This window comes from Schistocerca piceifrons, chromosome 3 (assembly GCF_021461385.2).
Source record: "Schistocerca piceifrons isolate TAMUIC-IGC-003096 chromosome 3, iqSchPice1.1, whole genome shotgun sequence".
NCBI lineage: Eukaryota > Metazoa > Arthropoda > Insecta > Orthoptera > Acrididae > Schistocerca > Schistocerca piceifrons.
Genome location: NC_060140.1, coordinates 351775144 through 351802232, shown reverse-complemented (window position 1 = coordinate 351802232; position 27089 = coordinate 351775144). Strand labels below are relative to the sequence as shown.

The 27089-nt window shown below is 42.5% G+C and overlaps 1 pseudogene; it reads right to left on the bottom strand.

Moving 5' to 3' along the window:
* Window positions 1-913: 913 nt before the first annotated feature.
* The window catches only part of LOC124788657, a 58082-nt pseudogene continuing 31906 nt past the window's right edge, over window positions 914-27089 (bottom strand).

The window sequence follows — 27089 nt, the reverse complement described above, 5'->3', positions numbered from 1 at the left end:
TCGCGACACCACTGGAGGCGGGCTGCGCGATGTTGGGGCGTGAGCGGAAGACGGCCTAACGGTGTGCGGGACCGTAGCCCAGCTTCATGGAGACGGTTGCGAATGGTCCTCGCCGATACCCCAGGAGCAACAGTGTCCCTAATTTGCTGGGAAGTGGCGGTGCGGTCCCCTGCGGCACTGCGTAGGATCCTACGGTCTTGGCGTGCATCCGTGCGTCGCTGCGGTCCGGTCCCAGGTCGACGGGCACGTGCACCTTCCGCCGACCACTGGCGACAACATCGATGTACTGTGGAGACCTCACGCCCCACGTGTTGAGCAATTCGGCGGTACGTCCACCCGGCCTCCCGCATGCCCACTATACGCCCTCGCTCAAAGTCCGTCAACTGCACATACGGTTCACGTCCACGCTGTCGCGGCATGCTACCAGTGTTAAAGACTGCGATGGAGCTCCGTATGCCACGGCAAACTGGCTGACACTGACGGCGGCGGTGCACAAATGCTGCCCAGCTAGCGCCATTCGACGGCCAACACCGCGGTTCCTGGTGTGTCCGCTGTGCCGTGCGTGTGATCATTGCTTGTACAGCCCTCTCGCAGTGTCCGGAGCAAGTATGGTGGGTCTGACACACCGGTGTCAATGTGTTCTTTTTTCCATTTCCAGGAGTGTACATTGTTGCCTCAGCTGATCACTATGATCCTCTTATCAGCTATCGATGTACACTTTAGTACATTATTTAAAAAATATATCTGTGCTGAATCTAATGGTACAACACAACCTTTCCTGCAAGGTAAGTTATAAATAACAATTCTAGTCACACGGAGTGGCCACGCGGTTTGAGGCGCCACCTCGCGGACATTTTAACAATTCTATTGACAAGAAATCACAAGACCGTATTGAGTGTAGGTAATACATATATTACCACACCAAGAAAATAAAACCTATCCCAAAAATTATTAAATTAGTTAAAATTTCGTAGATTTTAAATGCGCTGCACTTCATGATCTGATTAAGAAATCAAATCCACATCTTGTGTTCCACATCTGCCCGGTCAAAGCCCTTACAGAATTCTTTTAATATTGTACGTTCAGCGACGCTTGTCAGTTTATTTTCACTTACGTTTGCTCCTATATGATATGAAGAATGGCTAGCAATTCATCTCTGGGTATTTTCTCTCCATTATCCAAATTACACTCTTTAAAGGAAAACTTCAGTTTCTGCTCTCTTGAATTGAGCTTATTGTCTCGACTTTTCTTAATCTGTCGGAAGTGTGCTAAAACTTGCATGAACTGTAGAAACTGACACGATCGCTTCTTCAAGAAATGCGTGCACGGCCCTGTCATCAAATGGAGTGGTTTGACAGCTCCAGTATGCGGAGAAAGTCTTCCCACCTAATGTTCCGCAACCATCGTGGTCTAAACTTGTGAACCTGCTGTACAATCTCTCAGTGTGTTGGGTACTAAATCCAGTGTCTTCTTGTATCTACGCGATCTCTTCTTCTCTCAAAAGAAGCGGAGATCCATTACCATGACTAGCTGAAGGATGTCAGTTCTTCAAGGCACACAGTTTAAACGCCTCTAAGTAACAAACAAAGATCATCTGAGGCCGACACGCTTGCGCTTTGCCCAAACCACGGGTCCAAGATTCCAAGCAAATTAGCACAGGCAAAGAGAGCTTTCATAACCGATAGCAGTCTACTAGTATGAAACATCAGCTCAATTTGAAGAAGAAGTTTCTGGAGCACAGCATTGTATGAAGTCAATCATACTCTTGGGAAAATCTAAAAATAATTCAAAGAATTTGAGATGTCTCACCATAGAAGGATATTGAAAATTAGATACACTGACAAGAATTAAAAAAAGGGCACTCTATAGCGTCCCCAGTGCTATATTACGAAAAGACTTAAAAAACAGTATTTATAAAGAAGAGACATTAAGAAACTGAATAATATATTTTTATCATGTAGCCGTAAAATAATAATTTCTCTGTGCAGGTTTAGATTGCAAAGAAATAATTTATGACAAAATGATCTAAAGAGACGACAAGACACGCTCTTTTGTTAATTTTTTAGTCGTCTTCACTTCCTCTTTTGTCTTGAGTGTGTATAGACGGACATCTTGCGAGTGCTGGCAAATGTAAGCATATTTGTATGAGTTAGGCAGATAATATATTAATTGAATATTATTGTGCACTTTTAATTTGTAAGAGGTGATCCCGATTTCATGTCCGCCTTCCTTGAATTAACCTGCATTCAAGTAATTTACAGTTCAACAATCACAGCGGCCGATGCAGCCAACGACGCCATTACGTGGCGATATTAACTTATGAAAAATTTGCGGAAGCGAAAAACTCGCCCGTTATTAACATAATATTAATTTTTCTCCACAGCCGCACGAAGTTGCAGAAATACGTAGCTTTAAGATTCTAATTTTCAGTACCATAGCCGACAGCCAGAGCCAGGACCCCGACTACGTGGCAATGATTAACGGAGCTAAGAAAAATACTCTCGCGCGTGTGTGGGCCGCAGTTGTAATTAATAACTAAAGATCTTTTGCTTTAAAGTGAGCTGACTAGCGGAGGAAATTAATATGAAAAAATTTATTACATTGCTCAGCTTACACGCTCATGTTTTAAGATTCAGCGAGTCTAACATTCATTAACACAACAAATAATTTGAAATTAATATTGTTAAAAAGGAGAACTTCAGGAAAGCATTTAATCGTAAAATCAAAATTAAATGAAATATCATTTTTATTAAGGCCCACCACGTAAGTCTGCAACAATCAAAAAATAATAATAACAACAATAATATATTAAATTACGACGGCCGACGGACGCGAGATTGGCGCCGCAGCTTTGGGGCCCGATTAATATGATTCTATTTTACTGAATGTAATTATGTATGTGCCTAATTGTTGTAAAATATTAACGCTTATATGAATTCTTTTACATGTACCACAACAAAACCACACCCTGAGGAGATCTGGAGAAGAAAAAGTGTAGAAAAGAAAAGGGATTGCGAGAAAGAAAAATAAGTAAGGTAAGGCCTATTGTGCAAGCATCCTGTGTAGCTCTGTGCGGAATATCGAATCCATGTGCACATGAGATACCTTCGGTGTTTTGTGTATTTATGTGTTTATTTTTGGAGGGGATAATTATTCGTTTTGTGTATTTATGTGTTTATTTTTGGAGGGGATAATTATTCGTTTTGTTTATTTATATGTTTATTTTTGAAGGGGATAATTATTCGTGTGTGTATCAGTGTTAAAGATTCGTCAGTGGCTTAAAGTGAATTTATTATGGGTAAGATAGGACAAGCTAAAGCATCCGTACCAGACGAACAAAATTTTGTTAATATGGAAAGTGAGGGTCATTTGCAATACGTAAACGAATCCCAAGCCACCGCCTCGGATAACATAATTTCCGGAGCGGGGGGCGAGGATCTGTGGACGGTGAATGACGCTCCACAGCAGAATGGGAATAGAGTAACAACTCCACTGCCTGGGCATGGGGGCCAATCGAGTGCTAGATTAAGCGGGGCACCAGTATGCTCACCGATTGCAGACCCATTTGCAGAATTTCTGCGCAGGTTAGAAGAAAGAGATAGGTAAAAAGAAAGAATGTCAGAACAGAGGGAAAAACAAAGAGACGAAAAACTGGCTCAGATGCTATATGAGCAGGAGAAAAAATTAACGCAAATGCTACATGACCAAGAGAAAAAATTAACGCAAAAGCTCATTGAGCCAGAGCAGCGCAGTGAAGCGAAGCTAGATAGTATCCAAAGCGAACTTGCCGAGATGCGGGACGCTTGCAAAGAAATCCCCGATCTTGTGCAAAGCTTAGCCGGGGAGATGCAAAAATTACAGATATCGCAGGCTAGGCTTGAAGACAATGTCCAGACTTTAACCACCCGCGTCGATAATGTGGAGGTAGATGCACGGAATAGTATTGATACATATTTGGAAGTGCAAGCTCGAAAAGTAGAAAAAGAATTAAATGAATGGCTAGAAGTAAAAGATCGCGAGATATCTGCAAAGATTGAAAGCGACGTAAAAACAGCTGTAGAACAAGCGACTGCGGCCGCGAGTGTAAATATTGACGCTAGCGCTGCCGCACTACATGCCGAATTAACACAGATCAAATCCCGTGTGACTGCGGAGTCGCCAAATTGGCAAGAGGAGGTCGGGCGGAGGCTGTCTGCACTGGAAAGCAATGTAAGCAGTGGCGGACAGATAATTAATCCAACTCCGCGTACTGATTACTATAATAACGCAGACTGTAGGCAGGGTGCGAGTGCGCAACCGCAACCTAATGCGGATTATGAGCACGAACAACATGCGATACCGTGCAGCGCACATCACGAAGTAATGAATGTCCCAGAATGTAGCAATCAGATGTGCAAAAAAGAGGACAATGTAATAAAACACAGGACGTTCCAACACTTCAATAGCGAAAAACTAAATGTCCACCCTGTGGTATTTATTAAGAGCTTCAGCAATGTGTTTCCCAGGACATGGACGGAAAGACAAAGAATACAGTTCGTGGTCTCCTTTATTCAAGGTGACACGGCACTGTGGGCCACCGACGTGTCTAACGATGCAACAGTTTGAAGGTGCTTTCTTGCAAAAATTCTGGTCCGATAGCGTCCAAGAAAGACTACGCAAGGAGTTGTACAGTCCAGAAATGTACAATCCTAAGATGGGATCGTTACGCAAATATTTTGAAAAGTATATAAACAAAACCAGGTACTGGGACGAGCCAATGTCCGATCGTGACATAATCAGATTAATAAAAATGAAGTTGCCCTGTGAGATTAAAAGATATTTCATCAATGTGCCGGAATACGATATAGAACAATTCATGGAAATAGTGGATTCTGTTGACTTATTGATCGAAGATATGAAAACCGAAAACAAGTGGAACCATGCAGGCTGTAATCAACAAAAAGCCGATTACAATGGCAGCCACAGTAACGATAGTAACTTAGTACCAAATGGTAACGGGAATAGGTTAGAGCACCGGCAACAGAATCGAGGCACAAACAATGGCAATGGTCATAACGGCAACGGTTATAATCGTCAAAATCGGAAGAGACGTCATGATGGACGCATTACTAATGGATATAATGGTAACGGCAATCCGCAATGGCGGAACAACCGAAACCAGTGGCGTGGTTGGAATGAACCGACATCACAGTGGCAACAAAACACAGCGCCACAATGGAACGCCAACCCAGGTCCGTCACAGAACATGTCAGGGAGTTACAACCGACCACCGCAAAACCGGAGCCATACACAATATCAAATTACACCATCGGGGAGGCAGGATGGCCAACCAACAGTAGCAACAACAGCAACCAGAACCACAATGTGAGGTTAGTGGAAGTGACAGACAACTGTCAACCCACTAATGCTCATCCGTTAAACTAAAATGGTGCAAATGGCTCTGAGCACTATGGGACTCAACATCTTAGGTCATAAGTCCCTTAGAACTTAGAATTACTTAAACCTAACTAACCTAAGGACATCACACACACCCATGCCTGAGGCAGGATTCGAACCTGCGACCGTAGCAGTCCCGCGGTTCCGGACTGCAGCGCCAGAACCGCTAGACCACCGCGGCCGGCTCGTTAAACTAAAGACAGCCACAATGCGCTCTCCGTTGTTGGCTGCAGGACGGTGTAGTGAGGGCACATTCACGGATGACAGCCATAAACTTTGTATGCTGAGATACAATGAGGGAATAAAATTAGAAAAGGAACTTGTAGACATACCGCAGAAATGTAACCGAACCGACAAACGTGTTGTGCAGGCTATATTGCAAGCAGATATGTACGGAGCACCAATAAAGATAATAGTCGATACCGGTGCGTCAACCAATGTCATGAGTGCAAATTTTTAAAAGTACTTGTGTCAAAATAATAGAATACCAGTGTTGCCAGTGAAGAATTGTCGTGTAACAGGTGCAATAGGTGCACAATCTCATATCATAAAGCTCCAGGTGCAAGTCGAGTTTACGGTAGGAAATGAAGCAATGAAAAGCTCGTTCCTAGTAGTTAAAGGATTAGGTGTTGCTTGCATCCTGGGGATGGAATTTTTACGCCAGAGGGACGCAAAAATCGACCTCTTGTGTGGGGAAGTAAGCCTTATGAATGAGGGTAGACGGGTAATTTTGCCGTTGTTGAGAACACGGGAAGTGCACGGTAAATATTGCCGGAGCTTTCAGTCGAGATTCGAAGGAATACAGGTAATGAATTTATATTCTGACTTAAGTACAAGACACACATGTTATAAAGAGTTTATTACTGAAGACAGAAAGGAAAAACGGAAACTGACAGCCATGAAAGTCAGGGAGTCAGAACATTTGACTGAAGCACAACAAAACGAATTGACTCAGCTACTTATAGATTATGAGCATGTATTTTCGGAAAAACCCGGTGTTATCGAGGGTTACACCTATAACATCGAAGTGGTACCTCACGATACTTTCTGTCACGCAAACTACACCATCCCGTGGTCAAAGGAGGAGGCAATTACGAAGGAAATAAGAGAAAATACAAAGACTTAAAGAAGTTCGCTCAGTAGAGCAACGTTTACATATGTGAATAATAGGTTAAGTTTATTGTGTATCTTTTTCTGTGTGTAAATGATCAGATTTTAGTGTAACATTAAAAGCCAATGAGGCGCACAAGATTAGTGCGATTCAATTTTGTAGATGTTAAGGAATAATAGTATTTTATTAAGGCCCACCACGTAAGTCGGCAACAATCAAAAAATAATAATAACAACAATAATATATTAAATTACGACGGCCGACGGACCCGAGAACTCTCAGACAGCATGTGTTAAGACATCAAGGAATAGCCTCCATACTGCTTCAGAGAACTGTGGAGGGTGAACCTGTAGGGAAAGATATTAACTTCAGTATATTCAGAAAAGAACTGGAGACGTTTGCTGCAAGTGCTGCTATGAGATGCAAAAGTTGGTACAGGATAAAAATTCATGGCGAACCGCATTAAACCAGGCAGTCGTCTGCTGACACATAAAAGACCTAGTTTCCGTAGCCGTTCTGTATTCGCATGTTGACTTGCTTCACCGTCATTTTACCTAGCAGGCGTTCTGCTGAAAAGCACTGCCACATTTACGCAATCCTTATGCGAGAAGAATGACAAAGATATTTCATATATTTTGAATAAATTTCGTGCCTTAACGTCGAGACCACACCTGATGCGCCTAATCCTGTCATTCACAACGCCACGGCTCGCCTTCCTACAACTACTGTCCGCTGCGGCCAATGTTTCACCGTAACGAAGTTGGCTACCGTATCCTATTACTAAAAGCGCTGCAGAGAATGTAATCTTCTCAGCAGATATAAATGTTTTTCGCTCTGCTTTTCTACTTGGGGAACAGAGCGCGCTTCTCGTAGACGGAACTGACATTTCTTCGTAGTTTTTCGCGATGGTCTCCTCGTGTACAATTCTCACCATGTACGAAGGAATGCACTCTCTTCCCGTGTTTGCGCAAATTAATTACTCTCCGGGTGACATCACTTCACTAACAATAATCCAGATCTTTATTCTGAAAAAGACACGTATCAGTCCTGAGATTTCATAGCCAAGGAATAACAACACTCCAAAGTGTGTTAGCCACACTGCCTTCGGGATTCAAATGCCATCAGAATGAAAATATAAACAAACAAATAAATAAATAAAAATAATGAACTACTTCATTAATATTCCCTGAAAACACTGTTACTAAATAGTTTAATTACAACCCGCATTAGAAACCAAGATTTGACAAGTATAAGCTTCCTGCTAAAGTTCAGAAAAACAGATTACCTACAAAAGTAATTCTGGAATAGGTCCTGAACTGATAAGTCCCTCATGAACAAAGTTTCAATGCATGCATTAAACTAGGAACGTGATCTGTCAGCAAAATGTATACAGTATGACATAGACATTGAATGTTCACTTTTTACAAAGATTTAAAATGGGGATATCAAAAGGAAATTGAATTTATGTACACTTTAATAGTAGTAACATGCATCTCCCTTTACGTGAAAACGAGAAAAACTTCGCTTACATTAGTCCGAGAGTCGGTAGCAGAAAAATGCATCTAATTTATAGACTACTACTTGGTGTTTTAATATGTTGCTATTAAAGGTTTAACAAATAAAAAGCTTGTTATCATTAAGTTTGCATTTTGGAACACATGAGGCACGATCAAACGTGTCGTAAAATGTTATTTCCGGAGGCTACCTTACAGTAGCTAAAACTTTTTATGCATTTATAGCAGTATAAATTGTTGATAGAAGACCGCAGCAAGCACCTAGTTCCACATCTATTTACATCTACGCCAATACTCTGCAACCCACTTGACGAAGTATGATGTAAGGTACTTCTTCCACCACTAACAGATCCCCCCTTCCCTGTTTCACTCCTGAGTGGCGCGTGGGAAAAATGATTGTTGGTGAGCCTCTGTATTAGCTCTAATTACTAGAATTTTCTTGTGGTCACTTCGCGAGATGTATTTGGGGCAAAGTAATATGTTTTCTGACTCTTTCCTGAAAGTACTTTTGCGAAACTTCAACGCTTAACCTCTCCGTGATGCGCAAAGCCTCTCTTGTAACGTCTGCCACTGGAGTTTGTTGAGCATCTCTGTAACGCTCTTCCGCCGACGAAACGATCCCGTGATGAAACACCCCGCTCATCGTTGGATCTTCTCTATTTCTTCTATCAGTTTTACTTGGTAACGGTGCCAGACTGACGAACAATACTCAAGAAAAATCGGTCGAACTATCGCTTTGCAAGCCATTTAATTTGTAGATGAGTTACATTTCCCTAAGCCCTAAGAATCTCAGTGTGGTCTACTATTTGATTTATGTGGCCATGCCACTTAAGGTCACTCTGATAGTTACTCCTAAATATTTTATGGTACATAATGTTTCCAGCTCTTTGTCATCAACAATGTAGCGGTAATTTGTTGTCAATAGTGCAGTTGTGCATTAGTGGATTTATTTTCCTATGTATGCGCTGTGTGCTATATTTATTTACGTTCGGGTTCAACTGCTAGAACCAGCACAATCAATGCTTCTGTAATGCTTTCTTTCAGGAGTGCTAGTTCTGCAAGGTTCGCAGGAGAGCTTCTGTAAAGTTTGGAAGGTAGGAGACGAGATACTGGCAGAAGTAAAGCTGTGAGTACCGGGCGTGAATCGTGCTTCTGTAGCTCAGATGGTAGAGCACTTGGCCGCGAAAGGCAAAGATCCCGAGTTCGAGTCTCGGTCGGGCACACAGTTTTAATCTGCCAGGAAGTTTCATATCAGCGCACACTCCGCTGCAGAGTGAAAATCTCATTCTGGAATGCTTCTGTAAATTGGTGCTGTCGTCTGGCGCTGCTCCTTTCGTATAGGCAGCCGCCTCTTCTGCGAACAGTCGTAAGGGGCTCCCGATGTTTTTTACCAAGTCATTCATATTCATTGTATGGAGTGGTGGTCCCATCATAGCTCCTTGGAGAACTTCTGAAATTACCTTTATATCCGTCGCGTTTGTTCTATCTACAAGGAAGTTCTGTATCCAGTTGCACATCTGGTCCGATATATAAGCTCGAATTTTTTCACCAAACGGCAGTGCGGGACGGTGTCCAACGCTTTGCTGAAGTCAAGGAACAAGGCACCAGTCTGAGCGGCGTTGCCTAAGCGTAAATGATTTCTTGTACGAACAGAGCGAGCTGAATTTCACAAGATCTCTCTTTGCGGAATGCATGTTGATCTGTATGGAGCGGGTTTTCGTTCTCCAGAAACATCATGATTCTTGAGCATAAAACTAACATGTTCCGTAATTCTACAACACACTGAAGTCAATGAAATGAAATGAAATGAGCGTATGGCATCGTTGGGCGGGAGGCCCCTATCCAGGGTAGTTCGGCCGCCAAGTCTTATTTCATTCGACGCCACACTGGGCGACTTGCGCGCCGGTGATGACGATGAAATGATGATGAGGACAACACAACACCCAGTCCCCGAGCGGAGAAAATCGCCAACCTGGCCGGGAATCGAACCCGGGCGTGCTTGCATAGGAGGCGTGCCCGTTACCACCCAGCTAAGTAGGGCGGACGACATCAATGATACAGGCCTATAAATATATGTATCTGTCACAAGACTCTGCTTTAAAACGGGAATGACCCGCGTTTTTTTCCAGTCGCTATGTACCCTTTGTTGCTCCAACAAATTCTTTCACATAATGTTTGTAGAATTTTACAGGTATTTCAACTGGTCCTGACGCTTTTCCATCACTGAGCGACTGTAGCTGCTTTCCTGTTCCAAGATCAGTTATTTCAATATCTGACATTTCGACGTCCGTCCGATGATTCAGAGGAGAGACCGTATTGTGATCTTCCACGATGAAACAGTTTTGGAAGACCGAATCCAGTATTTCGGCCTTCTCAGTTCTGTATTCCGTTTTGGTGCCAGTATGGTCTCTGGCTGACTGAACAGACAATTTCGAACTGTTCACTGATTTTACGTAAGAACGAGACGTCTTAGGTTATTTAGTGAGATCGGTTGACGAAACCATTATTTCAAAGTCATGAACGCTTCTCTAATTGCTCTTCTTACTTTCATTTTCGCTTCGTTCAGCTTTTGTTTGTCAGCTTTGTTCTGACATCTCTTGAATCTCTGATAAAGTTCTATCCGTTTACGTAGCAGTTTTATAACACGGCTATGAAATCACGATGAATCTTCCCAGTCCCTTAAGACCTTATTCCAAACATACCTATCAAGGCGATCGAACGATGCTTTTGAAAATATCCATTTGTGCTCCACATCTTCTTCCTCAGCACTGAATATTTGATGTTGACTACTCAGATACTTCGCAATTTGTATCGTGACACCACTCCTAAATTAAAAATTTTCCTGTCATTCTTTGTAACACCCGTGGTCACAATTATTATCAGTGTCTTATGATCATAGATAAGTCTCCATGAACTGACTCGATAAGTTCAGTTCTGTTTCTAGCTAGGAGGTATAGGACTTCAGCTTCACGAGCTCTTTCTCTAATTATCTGCTCGAAGTAATTTTCAGACAAGGCATTCAGAATAATGCTACTCGAATCCCTGTCTCTTGCACCAGTTTTCAACGTATGGCTCTACCAGTATGTATCTGGCTAGTTGAAATCGCCTCCAATTACAACGGAATGATCAGTAAAGTTACTAAGATATTCTGTAAGTTCTCTCTGGAGCGCTCTTCCACTACAGTTCCTGATCCAGGCAACCTATAAAAGCATTATATTACGATTTTAGATAGAACTTTGAGGTTTAACTTCACCCAGATTAATTCACATTCGAAATCCGTGATAACCTCACTAGATATTACTGAATTTTTTATGAGATAAATACCCCCTCTATCACTGACAACCGACGCATCCTTAAGATAAATATTCCAGTCTGAACTTAGAATTTGTTAACTATTCGCTATCTGTTCAACAAAATTTCTGCTCCATATCTTATTTGAACGTTATGATCTTTAATAAGCGATACAAATTTTAAGACATCTCCTTGGAACTATCTGCAGTTTACTGATATCATATTAACTTTTCCTACATCCAACCTTCGAGGATGAGCAAACTCAGAAAATATTCTGGCTGATTTGTTTTCGATTGTGGTACGCAATTCGTCTGGATTCTAAGGGAGTTGGGGTTCTTCTAACCCCTATGAACGCACCACATATGCTCCGCTACCCTAGTACCGCTCAATGCGTGCAGTGCATGCCTGACCTATTAAGGGGAAGCCTACAATCCTACACTCGATAGCGGAGAAATTTGCATCCGACAGCGTCACAGAATCGTCTCAGCCCCTGGTTTAGACATTCTATTCTGCAACGATCGACCCTAGGCGTGATGCTAAAATTAAAGAGTTTAGCCTCAACTCGACGTGTGTTGGTTGCCTTTACCATATCACCTATCTGTCGGAAGGTACGGAGGACAACCTCAGAACCCAAGGGTAAGGCGTCAGTTGTGACAAAATGTGTCACTATTTGCAGTCGGTTGCATCCAGTACGCTCGATAGGCACCGGCAGAGCAACCTTCAAGCCGTGGACGTGGAGCCATTTAAGAGTTTAAAAGACACAGCATACAGAATTAAAACAGGTCGCTTCTTATTAGAAGCTGTGTCAAATCACAAACTAAATGGTGTGCTTTGATGGGCTGCTGCAGGGATGGAAGCTATCTCTCAGCTTCTAATACCGCCAGCAATGTTCCAAAGGTGTGAAAACAATTATATGGTCCAACCATTTGACGCTCTTTGGAACCTTTGAATCTTGCTTCGTTTCTCATCATATTATTATACAAAAATTTTGTTTCATACATTTTTTGGAATCTGGACAATAACAAAGAGGAAAGTGAAAATACACGTCGAATCTAGTTATAATGTTTTTTTTATACCAAGTTTTTTGTTTAAGCAGTACTTTAAGTTTGTTTAAAATATCTATGCAAATATACAAACGTATATTATCAACGTAATTTTGTCTTTACTATTTACAATCTGCCGTTGCTATTATTAATAACATTCAGCATAATGAATGGTATTTGAGCCTGCCGTGGTGGTCGAGCGGCTCTAGGCGCTTCAGTCCGAAACCGCGCGACAGTTACGGTCGCAGGTTCGAATCCCGCATCGGGCATGGATATGTGTGATGTCCTTAGGTTAGTTGGGTTTAAGTAGTTCTAAGTTCTAGGGGACTGATGACCTCATATGTTAAGTCCCACAGTGCTCAGAGCCATTTAAACCATTTTTGAATGTTATTTGAATTCGAAAAAAATTCTATAATTCATAACGTCATACTCGTCAAACGATATCATCATCATTTTTGTTGCTACATAACGCCTTCCATAAAAAATATCGAGTACTGTCTTCCCAACCCAGATGAATTACCAAACTGCCATATCCTCCAGATTTCAGCTCTGAATTGATGAACATCAAATTTATGGAGGCGTTTGTTATTTTTAAATCAATCAGTGGATGTACAACGAAATAATACGATGCCATGGTAAGAAACGAGTGAAAATCAATAATGGTGAACGATACTACTATCACGTGTCTGAAGAGCGGATTGTAAAAACACTATTTTTGGGTACAGTACACACGAACAAGTGTATACAAGTACTGCGTATCACGCCTGTAATATCCATCATGACCCTTCTATTTTGATTCGTTGTCCCGATACTGATATTTTTAAATCCATTGTAGTAATGTAGCCAGTATGAAAAGTAAATTTACTATTGGATGGAAATGGTCATGGGAAGCGCCCATTTACCTCACTACACTACACGAAAAGACGGAAGAACTGTTTCATAGCTCTTTCGTTGGTTTTCACGCATTCATCCTACTTTGGCCCCGAATTCTATAGAAAGAGAAAGAATGCCCTTCGCTATTTTGAGATATTCTGAAGTATATCAAATGGGATTAAAAAATCTAAGCCAGTTACCTATGGAATGTAAAGTTTCTGAAACTCTGTACACCTTCTTCACAGCTTCAGAAATCTCAGTTCCATTAATGATGCAAGATTAGCAATCTACAGTTTTAAAAATACCGACAAAAATTTAGCCAGGAATACTGATGCCTCAAATTCGCAACCCTTCCAGAGATAATTCAACACACACGCTGCAAAAGCTGCATATATCTCACGAACATGGAAAAATTCGAATTTAAAAATATCGCAATTCAGGCACCTTTAAACAACGGATGACAAGAAGTTAATAATTCATATGAGTGCCTGGAGTGCCACTGCTCTGATGGGGACCAAATACCGACTTCAGTAACCTACACTAAGTCATCAAAAGTATTCAGGCACCCCCAAAAACATACTTTTTCATATTAATTGCAGTGTGCTGGCACCTACTGCCAGGTACTTCATATCAGTGACCTCAGTTGTCATTAGACATAGTGAGAGAGCAGAATGGGGAGCTTCGCGGAACTCACGGACTTCGAAGGCGGTCACGTGATTGGGTGTCACTTGTCTCATATGTCTACATGCGAGATTTGCACGCTCCTAAACATCCCTAAGTCCACTGTTTCCGACGTGATAGAGAAGTGAAAACGTGAAGGAACACATACAGCACAAAAGAGTACAGGCCGACCTCATCTGTTGACTGGCAAAGACCGCCGCCAATTGAAGACGGTCGTAATGTATAATAGGCAGACACCTATCCAGACCATAACACAGGAACTCCAGACTGCGTCAGGATCCACTGCAATTACCATGACAGGCGGGAGGTGAGAAAACTTGGATTTCATCGTCTAGCGTTGCTCATAAGCCACATATCACGCCGGTAAATGCCAAACGACGTCTCGCTTGGAGTAAGAAACTTAAACATTGGACGATTGGTCGAAAAACGTTGTGTTAAGTGACGAAGCACGGTATACTATGTGGCTATCTGATTGCAGGGTATGACTATGGCGAATGCCCGGTGAACGTCGTCTACCAACGTGTGTAATGCCAACAGTAAAATTCAGACGCGGTGGTGTTATGGTGTGGTCGTGTTTCTAATGGAGGGGGCTTCTTCTGCGTGTCACTATCACAGCACATGCCTACACTAATGTTTTAAGCATCTTCTTGCTTCCGACAGTGAAGGAGCAATTAGGGGATGGCGATTACATCTTTCAACACGATCGAGCACCTGTTTATAAATTACGGCCTGTGGCGGAGTGGTTACACGGCAATAACATCCCTGTAAGGACTGGCCTGCACAGAGTCCTATAGAGCACCTTTGGGATGTTTTGAAACGCCGACTTCGTGCCAGGCCTCACCAACTGACATCGATACCTCTCCTCAGTGCAGCACTCAGTCAAGAATGAGCTGCCATTCCCCAACAAACTGAGGAGAGGTATCGCATACATCACTTGTAAGGATACATTTTGGGTTCATCATGTGTGTATTTTCGGTGTGTAGTGTTGCCAACTGTCCCTGTGTGTTTATCATTCGTGTTTCACTTATTTGTTTGTTTGTTGTTTGATCTTTTCACTTATTGTGTGTTTGTGTGTGTGTGTGTGTGTGTGTGTGTGTGTGTGTGTGTGTATTTTGTTGCTTGAAAATCTGTCGTTCTTTCTTGAGGGTGAGATTCTTTTTAATGGATGTGTGTGTGTGTGTGTGTGTGTGTGTGTGTGTGTGTGTGATAGATAGAGAGAGAGAGAGAGAAAGAAGGGGGACGAAGATTCGTTAATTATTTATTCTGCTTATGTTTCGGATTTCTGTTTGTGATTGTTTTAGTTGCTAACATGGATTTGGTCACTGAATAGCTTATTTTACGTTGGAGTGGCTCTTTGTATGTGGACGCTTTCTTCCAATGTCAGGAGCTTTTTGTTGTAATTATTCACTCTAATAACTGTCATGTCACCTTCCATGCTGGATAGCTTGTGTCCATGTTGTATCAGGTGTTTAGCAAAGGCAGAACGGCTATTCTCATTTTTCCGACTCCTTATATGTTCTTTACATCTAGTTTTGAAATTCCTATCTGTCATCCCCAGATACGCTGATTTAAATTCTCGGTACTCTAACTGGTAGATCCATGCTCCTTGGTATTTATCTAGTTTGTCTGTTGCTTGAAAATGTGACTGGAATGTGTTTCTTGTTCTGTGAGTAATATTTAATCCATGTTTCTTTAATATATTTGCTACCTCATGTGTTTGTACGTTAAAGTGTTCCATTTTTTTCTGTTAGTCATGTCATGATTGTTAATGTTTTGTGTTTCCGCATGTGCTGTAGCGTCTTTAGTGTTTGTGTTCTCTGATTATTTTCATTTTTCTTTAGTAATGTTTAGTTCTTTGGTTCAGTTCTTGTGCGATATGAGCGTTGTAACCATTGTTTGTGGCTAGGAGTTGTATTATTAGTAATTCTTTTTCATAGTTTTCTCCGCTGAAAAGAATGTTGTTTGGTCTGCGTAGCATGTGTTGCACGACCGTTACTTTTTAACTTTTTGGGCGGTTGGATGAATCATGTATAATTGTGTCTGTGGCTGTTGGCTATTTGAAGATGTTCAAATTTGTGTTTATTGTTCACTCTCTACATTGTTATGTTCAAGAAATGTATTTACTTTCTTGTTTCTTTTTCCATGGTGAAAATATTTTTATGTGTGTTGTTTATGTCTCTATGAAGTTCACGAATTTTCTCTGTTGGCGCATCTACCATACAGATTATGTCATCTACATATCTGTACCAGTAAACAGCTTTGTATCCTTTCTTTCTTATGACTGTACCAAAGATTGTGTTTTCTATGTGTCTGATGAATATATTTTCCAATGATCCTGATGGAATGGGAATCCCATTGGCAGCCCATCTTCTTGTAAGTAAAATTCCTTTTCACATTGGAAGTAATTTTAGGATATGGTTGCTTTGTGGTTTTTAGTTATTTCATTAATATTTTCTGAGGTATTTTCTCGTATGTCAGTAAGTTTTCTTCAATTACTTTTATTGTCCGTCCCCGGTAGCTGAGTCGTCAGCGTGGCAGACTGTCAATCCTAAGAGCCCGGGTTCGATTCCCGGCTGGGTCGGAGATTTTCTCCACTCAGGGACTGGGTGTTGTGTTGTCCTACTCATCATCATTTCCTCCCCATCGACGCGCAGGTCGCCGAAGTGGCGTCAACTCAAAAGACCTGCACCAGGCGAACGGTCTACCCAACGGGAGGCCCTAGCCACACGACATTTCATTTCAATTACTTTTATTGTGCCTGCAGTGGGTACTGAGGTGTACATGTTCTTTGTGCCAAAATAGATGGTTGATGCTGTTTGTGGGATGTGTAAGTCTTAATTTGAGCTATTAGTTATTCCTGTTTTCCACTGTTCTCCTGTTCTTCTTCTCATAATGTTGCACTACTATTTTGCCATATGGTATGATCGCACCTTCATGAAATTAATAACAGGCCTCAACGGAATAAGAGGTTCTTGGAACTTGGGTTGGGAGATCCCCCATATCATGAACATTTCTTGCGTATTTCAACTTAGAGGGACAACAGCAAACATACATTTGTCGGCTTTACAGAGCCAACAGCCACAGACACAATTACACCTGATTCATCCAACCACGCACAAAATCAAAAATTAGCGGCCCTACGACACATGTTAGACAGATTAAATAACATTCCATTCAACAACAAAAACTATGAAAATAATTACAAGAAATGCAACTCACAGCCACAAACAATGGTTATGACAGTCATACATTACAAAAACTCAACGAAACAATAAAAACCCAATTAAAGAAGAATCAAACAATCAGAAAACAAAAACACCAAAGAACCCCACAGACGCTACAGCACACACGGAAACACAAAACAGTAACAATCATGACATGAGTGACAGAAAAGAATGGAACACTTTAACATACAAACACATGAGGTAGCAAATATATTAAAGAAACAGGGATTAAACATTTCTCACAGAACAAGAAACACATTCCAGTCACATTTTCATGAAACAGACAAACCATATAAATACCAAGGAACATGGATCTACCAGTTAGAGTATCGAGAATTTAAATCAGCGTATCTGGGGATGACAGATAAGAATTTGAAAAATTAGGTATAAAGAATATATAAGGAATCGGAAAAATGAAAATAGCCATTCTACCTTTGCCAAACATCTGATACAACATGGACACAAACTATCCAGCATGGAAGGTGACATGGCAGTTATTACAGTGAATAATTACAACAAAAAAGCTCCTGAAATTGGAAGAAAACTTACATGCACAAAGAGCCACTCCAGTGAAAAAGAAGGTATCCAATAATCAAATCAATGTTAACAATAAATCTCTGATCATGACGAAATAAATCTCGGGTGAACAGCCTGGTATGAGTGTGCATAGGACACAATATTTCGGCAATCGACCACGTTTCCATCATCAGGTGCGCTGATGTACTGTAGTTATTTTTGTTTCGTCATAAAATACGCCTGGAGAAATTGAAGAATCAAATCTCTGATCATGATAGCAACCGAAACAATAAGAAACAAAAATCCGAAACATAAGTATATACAAAAGAAGTGAAATTACCAATCCACACACACAACACAAACCAAAGACGAATGATAAAGATACGGCGATAGTTGGCCACACTACACACCGAAAACACAAAACACACACATGATGAGCACAAAATGTAAAGTGCAAGTGATGTATGAGATGTGTTGAATCAGATGTGGCCGTAACACCGCCAATTGGAGCATGGAAACTGATGAACACATCTCTAGAACAACACATATGAGGTAACAGCGCTGAAGATCGTAACCCCGAACGATAATTTCGCATCACGAAATTTGTGCTACGAAAGATCATTCTAATCTAAAAAACAAGACAAAAACAAGAAAAAATGTAAGAGTAACATATTATATATACAACATAATATGTTTATTATGGGTATAAAACGAAACATGTATTATAGGTTACTGAAGATGAGTCACAAATAAAAGAAGCAAAACTCGTATGGCAATAAACAAACTGCTTTCAGTTAGTTGCATAGATGGAACATATACTATGTGATCAAAAGTATCCGGACACCTGGCTGGAAATGACTTACAAGTTCGTGGCGCTCTCCATCGGTAATGCTGGAATGCGAAATGTTCTTGGCCCACCGTTAGTCTTGATGGCAGCTACCACTTTCGTAGGCATAGGTTCAAACAGGTGCTGTAAGGTTTATTGGGGAATGGCAACCCATTCTTCACGGAGTGCTGCACTGAGGAGAGGTATCGATGTCGGTCGGTGAGGCCTGGCACGAAGTCGGCGTTCCAAAGCATCCCAGTGGTGATCTATAGGATTCCAGTCAGGACTCCGCGCAGGCCATTCCATTAAAGGGATATTACTGTCGTGTAACCACTCCGCCACAGGCCGTGTATTATGAACAAGTGCTCGATTGTGTTGAAAGATGCAGTCGCCATCCCCGAATTGCTCTTCAATGGTGGGAAGCAAGAAGGTGCTTAAAACATTAGTATAGGCCTGTGCTGTGATAGTTTCACGCAAAACAAGTCCCCTCCATGAGAAACACGACCACACCGTAACATCACCGCCTCTGAATTTTACTGTTGGCACTATACACGCTGGCAGATGATGTTCACCGGGCATTCGCCATACCCACATCCTGCCACCGGATCGCCACATTGTGTATCGTGATTCGTCCCTCCGAGCAACGTCTTTCCACTGTTCAATCGTACAATGTTTAAGCTCATTACACCGGTGTGATGGGTGGCTTATGAGTAGCCACTCACCTCCCGCCTAACTGTAATAGTACTTGCAGTGTATCCTGATGCAGTTTGGAATTCCCTTGTGATGGTCTGCACAGATGCCTATCTATTACACATTTTCAGCTGTCAGCGGCCTCTGTCAGTCAACAGATGAGGTCGGCCTATGCACTTTTCTGCTGCACGTGTCCCTTCACGTTTCCACTTCACTATTACGTCGGATACAGTTGACCTACGGATGTTCAGGAGTGTGAAAATCTCGCGTACAGGCGTTTGACTCAAGTGACACCCAATGACCTGACCACGTTCGAAGTTCGTGAGTTCCGCGGTGAGCCCCATTCTGCTCTCTCACAATGTCTATTGACTACTGAGGTCGTTGATATGGTCTGCCCGACAGTAGGTGGCAGCACAATGCACGGAGTATCAAAAACGTATGCTATAGCGTCTTTTCAAACCCGCTATCCAGGGTTCGCCGCGAGGCCGGCCGGGATCTGACTGGCTCACTAAACTGGAACTCAAAAGGAGTCCTTACTGAACATGCCAGACCTTGTTCTAAAGACAAATTATTTTGCTAGCAGTCGAAAACTGTGTACAGAAACATATCTTGGAAGAAAACCAGCAGCAAATAATACGCGAAGAAACAGTGACAGATGCAGATGTAGTGGGTAACTTTCACAAGCTCAGGAACTGGCTAAATAGTTCGTTTGCAGTGAGCGTCTAAGGAAATAGTGTTGGGAAAAAATAGAAATTTCACAAGAAAGTTTACACTAGATGATTTCCTGCAATTTTCATAAAGACTTAACAGCAACGATTCGAACAAATCAAATGGTTCAAATGGCTCTGAGCACTATGGGACTTAACATCTGAGGTCATAAATCCCCTAGAACTTAGAACTACTTAAACATAACTAACCAAAGAACATCACGCACATCCATGCCCGAGGCAGGATTCGGACCTGCAACCGTACAGGTTGCGCGGTTCCAGACTGAAGCGCCTAGAACCGCTCGGTCACAACGGCCGGCAAGAATTCGAACAGCGTCATTCAACGTTTGATCATTTTAACCTCCAAAATTTAACGTTCAAGCAATAGCAATTAAAACAATCCGATTGGATAAGGAAGTTAACATATACGCACTACAAGACTATAAATTTTTTAACTGACTTGTAAGTAGCCATTCCCGTACCATCTCAACTCAATAACATTCTAATTAAATTTGGACTAATAATCTAAAACCTATTGACAGAATAAATAAAAAAACAATAACAATAAAACGATTTATACTCTTTTCAGAAGACATAAAATGTTTCCAGTAATAAATAACTAAAGAGCAGATATATACAAGGTGTCCGGGGAGGAATGGTCATTATTCAGGGATATGACAGGAACGACAATTCGAAGCAAAATAGTCCAGTTTATTTGGGCACTAAGATGCAGATTTTAAGAGTTGAGAGCATTTCGTCTACGATGCTACGGAAAAAATCTCTTCTACTGAACGCTCTTTGCTTTCCGTATTTTGGCAGACTGTAGTATGTACGAAAACAAGAAAAAAAATTCAGTAAAAATGGCTCTAGAATGTATACCTTCACTGCTACGACCATTTCTTCAGTAGGACACATGCGTTACGGAATGGCGAAGATGAATAAGCGCTCAGATACTTTAAGGTACGCACTTTAGAGCCCATGCTGACTGAAAATCTTTCTCTTGTTTTGGTTCATACTACCACCTCTAAAAATCTGTAATACTGAGTGTTTTAGTAGAAGGGATTTTTTTCAGAGTATCGAAGGTGGCGAAGCGCCCTTAGGTCTTACGTATGCAATGTAGTGCCTTGTTTACTTGACTTATTTGCTTCGAATGGTCGTTCCTGTCATATGCCCGAAAATCAAAGTTCTTCCGGAAACATTCTGTACAACAAAAGGTATGTAAATGAAATTTATTCAATCCATAATCAAAGGTATGACCACTAAAAGTTTTCCGAAACTCTTCGTTCCAATTAATGCAGAAGGTAGAGAACACGATAACAAGTATATTTGGTTACGGTACATATGGTCCCTGACGGCACATTCTGATGCTATGGCAGATTTACACAAAATGTAGTTTAGCAAGATAATTACTGCGGTGGCACTTACAGGAACTGCTGGAATGCGTGACCATTGGTCAGTATGAGAGCAGTAGATCGTCGGAACATTGACTGTCGTATCCGTTCGAAGATCCCTGGCATGTCCGCAATGGTAGAAGCAGCGACGACAATTCTAGCGATGTGGTGTTCTTGTGTTCTCAGAATCGTTTCTCCCTGCATCTGCTTCATAATAAATTGAGATACGTGATGTCAGGTAACCTGGGTGGCCAGGCCATAGGGCCAACTCGCCCTGTTTATCGATTCCTGTTGATTCTTCACAGCAATGCTGAAGTGGACTGCCACCCCACCGTGCTGGAAGTACATCCTTTGACTGACGTTCAGAGGTCCATCGAACCAATATAGACAACTATCCGTTGATAGGGCAGTTTTCAATATCAGTGCACATTTCCAGTCAGCGATGCCGTTACAACATTAAACGTCAGCACCATTAACAAAATGTTTCCTAACATTTCAAACTGACTTCAGAGAACATATGTCCGTATCGAAGCACATTTGTTTTGATGTTCTGTAGCTCCTGTATTAATCTGGACGAATAGTTACGGAACGCCATGCATAGAGCAATTTAAAAAGTTCCCATCAACGAAAACTCCAAAGCTATTAGTAAATAGGAAATTCCTAAAATAAAAATTAGTTCTTCATAAAAACGAATAAAATAATGAAGAACATGGCTGAAGGTGAAGAAATTCATGTCATCGATACCACAAAGCAAACACAGCGCCATCGTCTGAAGGCATTTCCCTGGACAACACCCTTATGGTTTTCCCCTTGTTATCTGCAGCTTCACTTACTACAGTAGGGGAATCTAGGCTCCAATTATCTTGAGACTTTCCAATTTCTTGTTGAAACTATTGCCGCGCTTGTCAGTCTACATGGCTTCCTTGAACAAACAGGCATAGTAGTTTTCCTCCACTGTGGGAACCCGTTATCCGTGACGCTTCTTACTTCGTCTTACTCCTCGGAACGTACGACGGGCGTTTGAAAAGGCCGTGCAGGGTCCGAGAGATGACACCATCGAGGTCATGTTTAGTTAGTAGCATCTTTGGAAAGAACGCACACCACGTTTCAGCCATATTGGTCTGTTTCTTTGTGTTTGGCATTCGTGTGAATCAAGGAAGTCGAGTGATTGTCAAAAAATGGACGAAAAAGAATTTCGTGTGGTGATTAAACGTTCCCTTATGAAAAGCGAGGTCGCGCCGGATTAGCCGAGCGGTCTAAGGCGCTGCAGTCATGGACTGTGCGGCTGGTCCCGGTGGAGGTTCGAGTCCTCCCTCGAGCATGGGTGTGTGTGTTTGTCCTTAGGATAATTTAGGTTAAGTAATGTGTAAGCTTACGGGGACTGATGACCTTAGCAGTTAAGTCCCATACGATTACACACACATTTGAACATGAAAAGCAAAACACCTCAGGAGAAGCTTGATAAACATTACCGTTACTCTGCACCTTCCATTAGAACAGTTTATAAGTAGTTTCAAAATTTTCGGAGTGGCCATATGGGCATAAGTGACACTCAACCTTCTGGACGCCCTCCAGAAATCATTGATGAAACACATGATATGGTGATGGATGACAGAAGAGTTAAGGTGCGTGAGATTGCTAATGCTGTGGGCATCTCGAATGAACGGGTACATTATATTTTGCATAAACATTTGGACATGAGAAAGCTATCCGCAAGATGGGTTCCGCAATTGCTCACGCTTGACCAAAAATGGAATCATGTGAATTGCTGCAAGGATGGTTTGCAGCTGTTCAGGAAGAATCTGCAGGACTTTAAGCGTCGTTTCGCCACTGTGGAAGAAACATGGATACATTGCTGTACTCCTGAGACCAAAAAACAACCTAAACAATGGGTTACCAAGGAAGATCTGCACCAAAAAGGCGAAAACCATTCCTTTGGTCCGAAAGGTTATGACGACTGTCTTTTGGAACTCGCAAGGGATAATCCTCATCGACTATCTGGAAAAGGGTAAAACTATTACAGGTGCATATCATTCATCGTTATTGGACCGTTTGGAAACCGAGTTGCAAGAAAATCGCCGGTGATTGGACTGCAAAAAAGTCCTTTTCCATCATGACCTCAGCAGCTATGGTCGCAAAATTATTGGGAATAGGATTCCAACTCGTTTCACATCCCCCGTATTTTCCAGACTTGGCTCGCTCGGACTACTGTTTGTTCCTCAATTCGAAGAAATGGCTGGCGGGGCAAAGTTTTTATTCAAACGAGGAGGTGATTGCAGCAACTAATAACTATTTTGCAGACTTGAACAATTGCTATTATTCGGAATGGATCAACAAATTAGAACAGCGTTGGACGAAGTGTATAAGTCTAAAAGGAGACTAAGGCGAAAAATAAATAAGGTTTACCCCAAACACGTAAGTAGTTTTTATTTTTGCACGGTCTTTTCAACCACCCCTCGTATTGTAGGTGGAACAGGTCGCCTTACAGACAAGGGGAGAACTACAGTGGTAATGATCAGGAAACGGCACCAAACTGTGGCGCGGCAACTTCGCATAGCCGTCGGCCGTGTGCTTGATTCTACTCTGCCACTTGCAGTTAATCTTCGTACATCCGTAGTTGAAATGGAGGACAGTGGGACGTCAGCTAGTATAAATTTATATTAAAAATGAAGAAGTTCCTCCAGCTGTATTTAAGGTGTCGATTTTATTTTGGCAACTAGTTTCAACGTCATCTTCAGGCCCGTACACTTGTTGACGTCAACTGCGTGCGGCTGATACTAGAAGTCAGTGGTGAGATACGGACGTGCTCCGTGTGGAAGGTGGTTAGTAACTCGCAGTTAAGGTGATGCTGGCAAGATACCTACGGTGTCAAGAGAACGATGCATGCGTGTCCGAAGGAACGTTTCACAGTTCTTCTTTACAACACAGACACTGAAATATCAGTTTTGTAAGAGTCTCCAGGCAGCTCGGTAACGTCAGTATGCCAGCACGGCCTTCATTGGCGAGCGAGTTACCTAGATAAAATATAGTTCGACTCTCTGATGCCATTATCACTTCTTAACCAGTTAACTTGAGTCCACGATCTGCCATCTCTCTGTCACTCCGTAAAGTCAATTCGGACTACGATTGAGCCGAACAGAGGGGATTAAAGGGCTTGTCCCAATTGGACTCTGCAGCGTTGGCAGAATTCTACCCGTCGCCTCTCCGCAGTAAGACGGCCCAGCATCAGTGGCGAGAGCGGACACCCGCATAAGGAAGAGAACCATCGAATAAGTCGGGACGAGCTCGCAGCGGTCACCCTTAGAACGCCGCAGCTTCCCCTCTACCCTTTCTCACCGCAGCTCGCCGCTCGTCTGCATAATGCGGACATTCGTGTGCAGAGCTGGCTACGCCTTGCGCGCCACGACTCGCGCCGCCCCTCTGCCGCCCCCGCCGCCACCGCCGATGCTGACGGCGCCCCCGCCGCAGATTGCCGCCGTTACACGTCCGGCCGTCGCCGCCGGCGCTCCGGAACAATTCGTTCGGCAGCAGAGGCGGAGGCCGGCCTGCCGGCGCGGATACTGCGCGGTAGTAAAGTGTGGCGCCGCGTGACGGGTTGGCTCGCGCCTCGCCCGGGCTTTCAGAGGCCTTCCTGGAGCGCCGCTGGAGGGCAGGTCGCACACGTGCCCTGGACAAAGCCCACCCCGGCCTGAGAGCCCAGCTCAAAATTCAGCCGTCTCTGGAGCCATGTTCAGATATAGGCAAGTTAAGAATGTCAAGGAAAGAAAAATTAAAAGCAGGACGCCACTTTTCCGTCACTTGCTTTCCATCTAGATTGTTCTACCTCTATTCCTTTTTGCCATCTGAGGAGCACAATTCGGGTCAGTTATACTTCTTCTGGTTTTTATCCTATATTTTTTTCGTTCTCATGTTCTGCAACTTTCTTCCTTCATCAGTCCATGAGGATTTAAACCTGGATCTACGTCTATGCTGAAAATCTAGGGGTTGGGTTGTTTGGGGAAGGAGACCAGACAGCGAGGTCATCGGTCTCATCGGACGAGGGAAGGACCGGGAAGGAAGTCGGCCGTGCCCTTTGAAAGGAACAATTCCAGCATTTGCCTGGAGCGATTTAGGAAAATCACGGAAAATCTAAATCAGGATGGCCGGACGCGGGATTGAACCGTCGTCCTCCCGAATGCGAGTCCAGTGTCTAACCACTGCGCCACCTCGCGTGGTGAAAATCTAGGACAGCCTGTTTTTTTTTTTTTTTCTCTCTCTCTCTTCTTCTTTTCATGAAAGGCACTCTGTTGTGAATCTCTCTTCCCAGTTTCCCATTTCTTCCAGATACCTTTTGTACCGTTTAGTTCCCTTGTTCAGAAGAATCTGTTATCTGAACAATCTATTGCCTCGGGTGTCAATGTTACCTTATCTATTCTAAAGATGTGTCAGAGAAACAAGCTCCTTATGGTTACCTGAAATTGTCAGGAGGAGAACGATCTCGTATTATGAAAAATATAATCTTCTTGTTAGACAAGATCTTTGTCTATAATCGACTAGTTTCGGCAAATTTTAATTGCCATCGTCAGATCATCTCCACACATCAAGGGTTGTGCCACTGTACCTAGTGCATTGTTCATGTCTAGATGACGTTGCACTACACAGAGTGGCACAATGTCTAATGTACGTAGATGATCTGAAGACGACAATTAAAATTTGCAGAAACTAGTCGTTTATACACCTATTTGACCTAATTACTGAGATCTGAGCAAATAAAACTTCTCTAATAAGAAGATTATGTTTTACAATATGCTCCTTCTTTTTCTAATGGTGATCGAGATTCTCTTTATCTGGATATACATCATCTGATCAAAAGTATTCGGACTCTCCTTGAAAAAAAATTCAAATGGCTCCAAGCACTATGCGAGTTAACATCTGTGGTCATCAGTTCCCTAGACTTAGAACTACTTAAACCTAACTAACCTAAGGACATCACACACATCCATGACCGAGGCAGAATTCGAACCTGTGACCGTAGCAGCAGCACGTCTCGGGACTGAAGTTCCTAGAATCGCTCGGCCACAGCGGCCGGCCACTCCTTGAAACGCGGAGTCGACCACTAATGTCACGAGAGCTGAACCCGCCAGTGTAAAGAAGAAGTCAGGTATTATGTTGAAACTAGAGAAGCAGTCAAAGCAGCCTGAGTGGGTCATAAGAGCGCTGTGACTTCGGAGGTGGAATACTCACTGGATGTCACGTGAGTAACAAATCTATCAGAGACATTTCAACCTCAAGTGATGATGTTATTTTGAAGTCGAAACGTGAAGGATCAACCGCAGTTAACCCAAGACCAGACAGATCTCAATTACTGACAGACAGCAACCTTCGATCATCGTGATGGATGTTTGTAAAAATCGCACGAAATCAGTGCAAGGAACCACTCGTGTGTTCCAGAGTGCTATCAGCAGTCCGCCAGCACAGTGACTGTGCGTAGGGAGTTAAAATCAGTGGGGTACAGTGGTCGAGCAGCTCTTCAAAAGCCACACATTTCTGTTGTCAAAGCTAAGCGACGCGTGAGGTGGTGTAAAGGGGGAGGCCACTGGACACCTTGCTTCTGGACGACTGGATGTGAGTGATTTGGAGATCACTCTGTACCCTGTGGCAATCCGATGGTACTACCAATAGTAAAGTATGAAGGACAATGTGTTAGGGATGGGGTATTCTGGTGATTATGGTGTGGTCCTCTTATTGAACTTAAGGAAAGGAGGGATGTGAACATGTTTTACAGCATTGTGTACTGCCCAGAGTAG